The sequence below is a fragment of the Triticum dicoccoides genome, chromosome 2B (assembly GCF_002162155.2).
Source record: "Triticum dicoccoides isolate Atlit2015 ecotype Zavitan chromosome 2B, WEW_v2.0, whole genome shotgun sequence".
Lineage (NCBI taxonomy): Eukaryota > Viridiplantae > Streptophyta > Magnoliopsida > Poales > Poaceae > Triticum > Triticum dicoccoides.
Genome location: NC_041383.1, coordinates 224,738,978 through 224,750,923, shown reverse-complemented (window position 1 = coordinate 224,750,923; position 11,946 = coordinate 224,738,978). Strand labels below are relative to the sequence as shown.

Below are 11,946 nucleotides of genomic sequence, written 5' to 3'. Positions count from 1 at the left end.
CAGCTGTTTGATGGAATCTACGGCGGGATTCTTGGCTGTGCATCCATTATCTCTGGGAAGGACAGTCGCAATTTTGGGTTCCTTTCCAGGTTAAAATCCTGGTACATCTTCTGTGTTGATTGATACGCAACTAGTGTGTGTTGCTTTCTGGTTAATATGCAAGTAATGTGTGATTAGAATTTAACTCTATGCTTCAGGTATGAGGAGAGGGAAGCACTACAATGAAACACAGTCGGGTTTAAGAAATAATAGTTCATACAATCAAATTTGAGGCCTGTCGTCCATCTTCAGAGGTTTATTCGCGAACAATTTTAAACGTTCACTTCTTATAGGGAAAAGGTGAGTTCCACAATCCTGAACCCCTGTTCATTTTAGCTCTTCAAGGACCTGATTTAGCTTGCCTTGTGATTTCTATCTGGTGAATCACAAGCTAAAAGCATTCTGTTGTTTGCCTCAAAAAATCCTTTAGAAAAAAATGCTTCCAACGAATGTTTATATTATCAAATTCTCCGAAGTAGGAACACAGCAAACAACACCATATGGCAGTTTGGCACTACATTTATGATCAAATTCTCTGAAATAGGTGCAAAGCAAATTACATGAAATTTATCCAAAATTTCGAGCTGTTTTTAACCACTGACATGAAATGCATTTTGAATCAAATAAAAAGTATGCATTTAACTTTTAGCAGTGCTTGTGCAAGTCAGTTGTGTTATGCCAATCACAAACTGAAAGGCTCACACATATGGAAAAACGACATCGCCTATGGGCTCTGCATACTTAATGCGTCAATAGGAGTAGGATCATGTCATGCACATCCGCTTGTGAGTTGTAAATAAATGGATTAATAAACATTCTCAATTTTCACATGCAAGAAATCTGATAGTAGTTTCCCTGAGTTACTGTAGTTTGATTGTGTTTTATTCTGCTGTCATGAAAGTTAACAATGGGTTCTGGCTTACTCAGAGGTTCTATCCTTAGAAGTTCAGAGTTTGCCTAAATCCTTCTCGTGGAAGTTGTGCAGAATCCAAGACAATTTCTTCTCGTCATAATCATTTTGGTGTCCTACTATTGAACCAACTATATACACCACTCTAGTACATCCACTGTCCACTTATCTTCTATTCCTACATATTTGTTCGTATCTAATTCATAGGTGGCTCATAAGTCATAACTGGAAAGCATTGACAAGACCCTCTTTCTGATATCTCCAATTTTGATCCACACTCAAGAACGAATACAGGTAGAGCTACGGTTGACTACTTCTCTCTATAAGTCTATATATGTATTGCAGGAACGTTAGTACTGTTGGACTTTTTTGTTCAGTTAACAAAAAATGTTAAAACTATGTGTATGGATGTCCAGCAGTACAAACAATGATATGACCTATGTATATCTTTAGGTATCGCTTTGTGCTTCAGTATAAAACATAACATCCTGATGTACTAAGTAATATGGGGCGTATTTTAGAAGTGGTTTATGGAGCAAAATAATTTCTCTGCAGGCATGCTGTATTTATTACATTATCATGAGATTTTTGTTCTGCCCTGTACATGAGTAAATGGTAAAAAAAAACAGTACACGTTGCTAGGTAATTCTATTGAGCATGCATGATCAGCAATTCGAGAATAGCGCCAAAACAACCTAATTATTGTATATTTTTATTAGTGGGATATTTTATATTCTATATTCTAATTGCGTGCCTCCGGTAATAAAGGTGGAACCAGTGACCATGATTTGATTGTATTCTCACCGCATTCTTGATTTTCAGAGATGTGCTTATCATTGTAATTTGGGAAATGTACTAAAACCATCCACAGCCGCCGCAAATGCCGTTCGGATCTCGCTGCAGCCGCCGCTATCCTCCGTCTATTCTGACTTCAGTGAGCTCTCCTAGCTTTTCCAACTCCGGCCAACGGCCTAGTCTACCCCCCACGTTCTGTTTTGACATGATTTTTCTCTCATTTGTCATCTACAGAGGCCGCCCCAACTCCGCACGCTCCGCCACCTCATCCTCGTCATCTCCGCTGTCCCCGACGACCCATCGCCCCACGTTCAACAAAAATCGGTCGCCCTAGACGACCCGCACCCGCTGGACATCGCCGCCTCCACCGCCGGCGTCCGGAGCCACCACCCCGTCGGCGCCCTACTTCCCTGTGAGCGCCAACCTCTCTGTAAGCAACAGCAACGAGCGCCTCCCTCTGTTTTTTTCGAAATGTTAAGTGCAAATAATATTTGATCGGTTTAGTAGGTCGGTTTGTTTTTGTAGATCGGTTTTCTTCGATTAGATCGAACCGGTACGCCGTTTATTTTAATTGTACGTGTGTTAGCGGTTCAGTTATAATACGCCCGAGAGTAGCTTAGTACAGAACGCACACCCCTTAGGCCCAGTTACAGCCCGCTACGTAGCTAGTGCACGATTTTTTGTTGTTGTTGTTGTTGTTGTTCGTTTCTATTTTTAATTTTAGATTCAGTTTTGTTTTTTTATATCGTTCGATCCAAACTCCGATTTTGATGATTATTTTTCCTACGATTTCACAAAAATCTCGTCTATCCAGAGAAACCAACGAAAATTATTTTTGAACTTTTTATTCAAACAGATTTGTTACAAACACTAGATTGCTAATAACTTTTGATTTAAAATAGCTTTTTGATTAATTCTTTTTGCTAGTGATCACTTGATCTTTTATCTAAATAGTAGACTTTTGCAAATTAGTTTTTGTTTATTTTAAATTAGGGTTTTAGGCAAAACAACACTATTTTACATAGTTTAGTGTTATTTTCATTTCCTATGGTTTTTAAAATGTTTTTAACTTTTTGTCACTTTTGACAAATTTAGTTTTGTTTCTCTTATTAAACAGTAGAAAATTTTGTTCTTATTTTAAAATTTTATTTTCTTTAGTTTTGCATGAAAACTTGCATAGGGTATAAACAGAGTTTTACAAAAGCTTTTTATGTGTTTCTTTTTGCTAGTAAAATTTTATGAAAAATACTTTCTGTTAAGTTAGTTGTTTTCATTTTTCTTTTCTGTTAATTTATTAGTTTAGAGATTTATTAATTTTTTTAGTTTAATATAAGTCAAAAGCTATTTTTATTGTTTGTAGTAAAGTCTTAGACTTTTCCTTGGAAGTTTTTCTCGTGGTTTTCTTTGAAGTTCTTCTTGGACTTTTATTTTGGTTTCTATTATTGATTTTCTTTATTGATTTTATTTGATGCATTACATTTTGATTTCTTTAATGATTGTTAGAATTGCTTGGTAGAAGGCTTGCTTATGTGAATGCCATGCATGTTTAATATAGATTTACATCGGAGTGATGGATATTATCAAGTTATTTTCTGAGAGCGTTACAATCTTCATCAAGTAATATCAGGCAAGTTCACTTTGACCATGCTTTTCATACCTATGTTTTTATTGCATTTAGTGTCATATTTGCAACAATTCCTCCAGTAGTGTTATTGAATCTTGTAGTTGAGTAGAATGCATGAGGTAGGAACCCATCTCCCTGTTACCAGCCTGGGATGTTATATAGTTTTAATGTTACGCTATAGTAGACGGGGTTTGGTATGAGTGCACGAGAGTGGTGTGAAGGAGGACTCTACGTTAATGACAACAACTCCATGATGGAATCTGCAAGGACTGCATCTTCAAGGCCTCAAGACCTCAGGACTCGAGAATAGAATTGAATACACACTACTGGGTGAAGGACGGTTGACAGGCACCCTAGAGAAACCAGTGGATGGCCGGGATGCATGGAGAAGCGCCATGACATCTTGCGGAAAGCTTCACCCAGACTCAAAGAGACGGAAGAATATTTCATGCCCGGAAGCTTACCTATGCAACTGCAAGTAACTATGGGCTATGGCTTGGTTGACCTTAGTTGTGACTCTGCCTGGGACGATGCTAGCAGATGTAGAACTACGGTAGGATTGGATAAGCGCCGGATAGTGGTCAGGGGAACTCTCCGAAAGACAATGCTTTGGTCGTCTTGTTCTCAAACACCCTGAAGTGCGAGAATGTAAAAAGAGGGATCAAATCTTGCGGGTAAAGTGTACAAACCTCTGCAGAGGGTTAAAACCTAATCGATTAGCCATGTTCCCAGTTACGAACAACTTGAGCATCTGGACTTGGATCTATCTCGGAACTCTCAACACCGGACTGATTGTGGGCAACTTATGATGATTTGGGCTATGCACATCGGTTGGCGGAACCATGTCAAGATAGAAAACTCTGTAGTACAGACTCATGTTATTCCTTTGAGGTACGGAAAATAAAAGCAGCTTTTACGCAAACAAAACTCAGACACAGAGCCACAAAGCCATATTGCATATAGTATAGTCTTATAATCTATTTTTCTTACAGTGATCTTGTCGGTACATTCAATGTACTGACCTACATGGCTGCAATGTATCATGTTGCAGATATTTCTTCAATGAGTAAGAGCTACGGTATAGGGTTACAGTCTACACTCAACCTGCTGATGGCGTTGATGGGACTCCACCCCCGATTGATTATTTCCGCTGAGACTTACGAGGTATATATCAGTTTTACATTATTTATACATGTGACTACACTTTGATATATATATATATATATATATATATATATATATATATATATATTGATGTACTATGTGTGCCAGCATGCTGATCCAGGGATGGCACAGATACACAGAAGCTTGACCATTTGAGGTCGGGTCGCTACAACCCCATAGCCCATTTTTGCGTCACTTTCCTACCGGACTAGCCATTTGATATTGTCGACAATGTTGCCTGTGCACATTAGTGATCGTTGTTTCCCATTGCATACATACCATATCATCGTGGTACAAGCATCTTGATATCAACTCTTGTGTCACAAGGTTGTCACCGTATATACACAATTGCTATCTTGGTTCATGAAGTTTCGCATAAGTGACCAACAAAAGAGCTCAAAAGAGAAAGAGCAATAAGCTTTTAAGCAAAAGAGAAAGATAAGCAAAGAGCTTTTAAGAGAGAACCATAGCATCATACTACATTAAGATTGTCATACTCCACAATCTTGGATCATACCACCGGAACACCATACATATAGCATGCTTGGGACAGAAGCTGTTGCATTTTTGCTTTGTAGGTTGTGCACAAGTCTCGTATCCGCCTATTGTGCAATTGTGCTAGCGTCTCTCTAGAGTTGCGCAACGAGAGCATTTTTCGTGGATTCCACATTTTGAGCTCATTCCTTGGTTGCACGACCCCATTTATCTCTCCGTGTGTGTGTGTGTGTGTGTGTGTTTCCGTGTGCCACTTCTTGCTATTGGTCTACTTGTTACATTTGTGAATTTATGAATCTTTTTCAACATTATTGAGTCTTGCTAACATTCGCATAAATTTTGTGCCACCATCCTCACTAAGCTCCACCAAAAGCTTTATTTGTGTAGGAGTGAGAGATTGACGAGATACGGTACCAATTGTGCTATTTCCTTGCTACACTATTGAGTGATCATTGATCCATTCTCATCATCGGTTAAGGTACATTTGGTACAGTTATTTCCTTTCTTCCACTCACATATTTGCTTGCAATGATGGATAGGCCAACTACCTCTTCGAACCCACTCTTCACTGAGCAAGATGAGGACCTGAACAACTACGTCACCAAGAACCACCTCTCGGCATGCAAAGAGCTTTGCATCAAGAGAATGAAGCATTTGAGCGTATGATGCGGAGCATCCTAAGGTCATCCCCATGGACCTATCTACGGCTCCCACGACACCACTTGGACTAATGACAAGAGTTCAAGCAAAGGCTATTGAAGATAAGGTGAACTCGCTCCTCTCCGACTTATACATTCTTCATGTGAGACATGGCTACTACCTCAAGCGAAGACACTATGTGTGATAAGGTACTTAGAAAGAAGCCACGGAACAACTACATCCAACGGCCAAGACAGCGAGGACACCGAGTACAAGGAACAAGAAGAGGAGCTGCCAGAAAATCCCCAGCCACCGGACGACCGAGGCTTGATGGACATCCGACGCCCAAAACTCTAGCTAGCCAAGTCCCAGAATGCTACAGCGGCCGGACGACCGACAAGTACCGAACGACCGACGCGCCCAGCTATCGGACGTCTGAAAGCCATCGGATATCCAAGAACGACCGACCAGCGCCAAAACACCGAGAGTCTGAAGCCCACCGAACGACCGACGCACCGGATGTCCAACCTCGGCCGGAAATCCGACGGATGCCCGACCTCGGCCGGAAATCCGACGGATGCCCATCAAAGCCAAAACGTCAGAAATCCGACACTTACCGAATGTCCCGGCACCAGCAAGACACCGGACGACTGGTAACTGTTGGACGTCTGACACCTGTCTGTGTACAGCGTGTCGGGCCGAAGCCCATTTACCCTTTCGTGACCCTAGACAATATATACTCCTCCTCCTTCCTCTTTCTAGGGTTAGCAATAGTTCTAGCTCATTTGAGAGATAAAGTATGGCTCATCCACTTAATACCTACTCCATTGGCGGCCAAGCCCTTCATCTAGGAGAAGATCCCCCAAGTGGATTCAAGCCATCCACCTAGGAGAAGATCCATCTCGGATTCAAGACCTCCTCTTGGAGAAGAACTAGCTACTTGTATCTTTCCTTTGTTGTCTTTGGATCTTTATGACCTCTTTGTGTTCATGAATCTAGCACGTGTGTGATTGGTTCGAGGTTGTTTGAGTGTTTCCTCTTGTTTCCCCTCAGGTTATGTTGTAGGGTGGAACCCTAGAAGGGGTCTTTTTACACTTGGAGGTGGTGAAAGTGATGAACACATGAGAACACAAGGGAGAAGCACTCAAACAAAACCCAAATCACACATCTACTAGAGTAGCATACATGAGATCCACAAGATTACAAGAACATTCAAAGGAAACAAGCACTAGGTGGAGTTCTTCCCACTCCTTAGAGATGAGATCTTGATGATGGTAGTCTTCTCGAAGATGGAGGTCTTGAAATCCACAAGTGGATCCTCTCCTAAGAGGCCTTGATCTCCAATGGAGTGGTAAAGGAGCAAATCTCATAAATATCTCATATAATACTTTGCTAACCCTAAACATTACCCTAGGTATAGAATATATAGGCTTGGGGTCTAAGTGGAAGGAGAGGAGGTCCAAAACACAATCTCAGCCGCCCATCCTGTAGGGCCCGTGCACATGGGGTAAGTTGGGCCCGTGCGCACGGGGGTCCCGTGGGCGTGGTACACACCCGTGCGCGTGGGGTGCTGCAACGCCAACTCCTTGGATAGTCTGTGGGCACGGGGTCTCGGGGGCCTGTGCGCACGGGGTCGCCTTGGACTTCCTGTCTAGCTGCTTTTTTGTCTTCTCCTTCCTTTGTGTGGACTTGGGGTGGTTCTACTACTCCTTGGTGATGCTCCTTAGCTGATTGGGAATGCTCCTCTTCGTACCTAATGACACATAGAGAATTTTGGTGAGGTAGCAACCAAGTTCCACTTGTATCCATATGCATGTCTAGTAGGAAAGAGTTCACCTCGATTTCGATTGCGCGTGCTCTAGCTCTTGTCATGGGTCCACGTGGGGCTTGATGTGTTGGTGTAGAGTCCAGGGGGATGATGGAAGGATGCTCCACATCATGTCTCCCCCCTCCGTTGGGAGAGATCCGTGCACGGACAAGATCTTCATTACCATGGTACTTGGCCAAGTATTTGACATTGAAGATGTCGCTTAAGTTGTACTTGTCGCGTGGGATGTCAATATTGTAAGTGTTGTCATTGTAGCGTGCTAGCACCTTGAATGGTCCGTCGGCTCGTGGTAGTAGTTTTGACATGCTCTCGTTGGGGAAGTGGTCCTTGCGAAGATGAAGCCATATGAGATCTCCCGGCTGGAATACCATTAGTGTCTTGTTGATGTTGAGCTTGTTGGTGATGCGATGTACTTGATGCTCGATTGCTGCCCTTGTATCTTCATGCATCTTCTTGAGGAAGCTTGCCCTTGCACTTGCATCCATGTTTGTGCGTTTTTATAGCGGGAAAGGTAGAATGTCCAATGGGGACAAAGGGTTGAAGCCATAGACAACTTCGAAAGGGGACTTGCCGATAGTCGAATGTCGAGCTCGATTGTAGGCATACTCGGCGATGGCTAAGCACTCCTCCCACTCCTTAATGTTCTTCTTGATCAACAAGCGTAGGAGGGTGGAGAGCGTCCAGTTGGTCACATCGGTTTGTGGATGATAGGCCGACGAGAAAAGAATCTTGATTCCGAGCTTGGCGCATAGAATCTTCCAAAAGTAGCTTAGGAACTTGAAGTCGCGGTCCGACACAATGGTCCTTGGCACTCCATGTAACCTCAAGATTTCCCTACAAAAGAGATTTGTGACATGTGAAGCATCGTCTATCTTATTGCATGGGGTGAAATGTGCCATTTTCAAGAATTGGTCTAGAACAACAAATATGGAATCCTTTCCATTTTGAGTCCTAGGCAAACCAAGCACAAAATCCATACTAATATCTTCCCATGGTTGATATGGAATTGGAAGTGGCATATATAAACCATGAGATTGAGCTTTTGACTTAGATTTGCAGCATGTAGAGCATCGGTTGGTGAGCCGCGCGACGTCGCGGAACATTTTTGGCCAAAAGTACTTGTTGGAGAGTGTAGCAAAGGTCTTGTTGCGTCAAAAATGTCCCATAAGTACACCTCCGTTAGCCTCTTGCAAAAGCAACAAATGAAGAGAAGACTCTGGTATACAAAGTTTGTTAGCGCACATAAGGCAGTCATTCTTGAGATAATATTTCTCCCAACAAGTGTGAGCAAGACATTTTGCATAAGGAATCAAAAAGGAAGGACCCTTGGCATAAAGAGCTTTAACATGTTCAAAACCTATCACACTCAATTCAAGTTGAGTAACTAACATGCATTTGCGGGAAAGAGCATCCGCCACAACATTTTCTTTACCCTTAATGTACTTGATCACATAAGGAAAAGATTCAATAAATTCACTCCATTTAGCATGCCGTTTATTCAACTTGGTTTGACCTTTTAGGTACTTAAGTGTCTCATGATCGTTATGTATGACAAATTCATGTGGGTGAAGATAATGCTCCCAAACATGCAATGCTCGCACTAAATCATACAATTATTTGCCATAGATGGGGTAGTTAAGTTGAGCACTGGAGAGTTTTTCACTGAAGTATGCAATGGGTCGCTTTTCTTGCATCAAATCTCCTCCAATTCCATTACCACTAGCATCACAGTGTACCTCAAAATTTTTGTCGAAATTAGGTAATGCAAGAATTGGGGCATGTGTATGCAAAGATTTGAGCTCATCAAACGGGGTAGATTGCAAGGGTCCCCAAACAAAGGGTGCATTCTTCTTACTCAAAGCATGCAACGGTGCGGCAGTAGTGCTAAAGTATTTCACAAAGCGACGATAAAAACCTACTAGACCAAGGAAACTACGCACTTGTTGCAAATTAGTGGGTTGTGGCCAAGTTTTAATTGCTTCAATTTCAGACTCATCTACATGAACACCCTTTGAATACACAACGAATCCCAAGAAAACAATCTTGTCAACGTCAAATGTGCATTTTTCCATGTTGGCATAAAGTCGCTCTTTTCTAAGAGTTTGTGAAACCGCCCTAAGATGATCTTCATGTTCCTTGAGGGAGTTTCTAAACACAAGAATGTCTTCAAAGTAAACTACAACAAACACACCAATGTAAAGGCGAAGCACGTAATCCATAACTCTCATGAAAGTACCAGGTGCTTCGGATAAACCCATAGGCATAACTAACCACTCGTACAAGCCAAATTTTGTTTTGAAAGCGGTTTTGCATTCATCACCTTCTTGTATGCGGATTTGATAATAGCCACTTTTAAGATCAATTTTAGAGAAAATGGAGGTACCGCTAAACTCATCTAGCATATCATCAAGGCGTGGAATGGGACGCCTATATCGAACGGTGATAGCATTGATAGGTCTACAATCGGAACACATGCAAAAGCTATCGTCTCTTTTTGGCACAAGAATTACCGGTATGACACAAGGACTCAAACTTCCACGCACATTTCCATGATCTATGAGATGTTGGACTTGCCTTTGTATTTCCTTGGTTTCTTCGGGGTTGACATGGTATGGAGCCTTGTTAGGAAGAGGTGCGCCGGGGATGAGGTCGATTGAATGTTCGATGCCACGCAGAGGAGGAAGACCGGGAGGTAGCTCATCGGGAAAGACATCCATGAATTCCTGCAACAAATCAGCCAACACTACAGGAAGGGGATTAGGAGTGTTAGTCTTTGCCACCTCATCTTTGCACAATAGGACGTAGTGCATGACACTCGATGGGTCCTCACACACTTCTCTCATCTCTCTTTTTGTGGCTAGGAGGACCAAGTTTTTCTCTTTTGGCAAAGAGTCACTCAATTGTGGCTTGTGGCGCTCACTCACTTTGTGGTGGTTCACTCTCTCACTAGTCTCTCCATGATGGGTAGATGCTTTCTTGTCGGCTATCACTTGGCCTGGTGACATAGGTTGTAGCACGTACTTTGTTCCCTTCATCTTGAAACTATAGTGGTTTGTTCTCCCATTGTGGATGACGCCGAGGTCGAATTGAAAGGGTCTTCCGGAGAAGATGGCACACGGACATAGGAACCACGTCACACTCCAAGGTATCCTCATAAGCGCCTATCTTGAAGGAAACTAGCACCATGTGCTCCACTTGAATGGTACCGGAGTCGCTAAGCCATTGGACCTTGTAGGGACGAGGATGCTTCTTCTTGACCAATTGTAGCTTGGAACATAACTCTTCACTTTCCAAGTTGTGGCAATTTCCTCCATCGATGATGACTTTCACGGAGCGCCCATTGATGCCGGCCTTGGTGTGGAAGATGTGACACCTTTGGTCTTCGTCTTGTTTGTGTTGAAGTGTCAAGACCTTGGAGACCACGAGAGTGGGACTTGAATCGTTGTCACAATAGACTTGAGAATCTTCTTCTTCATTCACTTGGCACTGCATGGCGACATCCTCGAGTGCTTCCATCTTTTCTTCACTCATGGAGTCATACGTACCATCATCATTGGCGATCATGGTTCGCTTGTTGATGCATCGGAAAGACTTGTGTCCACGGCCACCACATGTGAACCACTTGATAGAACTGATCTTGACGGGATCGTCTGGTGGTGCCAATGAAGAAGAAGTCTTGTTCTTATAGTTGGTTATCGGAGGACGAGTTGAGGAAGGCATACCTTGCTTGTAGCTTGACTTGTCGCCAGTACTTGGTGATGCTCTAGTCGGAGTAGGAGGTGCCAAAGTTGTAGTAGAGGTAGCTTGACTGTATGAGCCGTTGGTCTTGGATGAGTACTTGGCATACTTGAAATATTCTTGTACTTGTCGTGCCGCCTTGGTCGCTTGATGAACTAGCTAGAGAAGGTTGGAGTAGGGTTGGAAATTGGTGATATTCTATATTGGGTCGTTGAGGCCGTTCAAGAAGCGTTCCATTGTTTGCTCATCATCTTCTTTGACATTGTCTCGTATCATGGCGATCTCCTTTTCTTGATAGTATTCTTCCACCGTCTTCGCGCCTTGCTTGAGAGGTTGCAACTTCTTGAAGATATCACGTGTGTAGTATGTGGGCACGAAGCGGGCTCGCATGACGTCCTTCATTTGTGTCCAAGTCATGATGGGTGGCTCGTCCTTCTCGTGGCGTCGCTCGATCACTTGTTCCCACCAAATGAGAACATAGTCTTGAAATTCAAGAGATGCCATGGCGATATTCTTTTCCTCGTCATAGTTGTGAAGACGGAATATCTTGTTGACTTTCAATGCCCATGAGAGATATTCTTCGAGATCACTGCTTCCGGAGAACTTGAGCATGGTGAACTTGAGCTTGCCGTAGTGGAGTTCTCCATCATAGTGATGATGTTGATGTCGCTCTTGGCATGGAGGGTGGTCTTTGAGCACTCGATCCGCTTGGTG

General features: G+C 42.8%; 1 long non-coding RNA gene across 1 annotated transcript; it reads left to right on the top strand.

The window, feature by feature from the left end:
• The first annotated feature begins 203 nt into the window (after positions 1-203).
• Positions 204-3,371, top strand: LOC119367593. The gene is made up of 5 exons (XR_005176355.1): positions 204-339; positions 1,157-1,243; positions 1,772-1,883; positions 1,979-2,174; positions 3,300-3,371. It is a non-coding gene; the product is annotated as an uncharacterized LOC119367593 (long non-coding RNA).
• Positions 3,372-11,946: the final 8,575 nt, after the last annotated feature.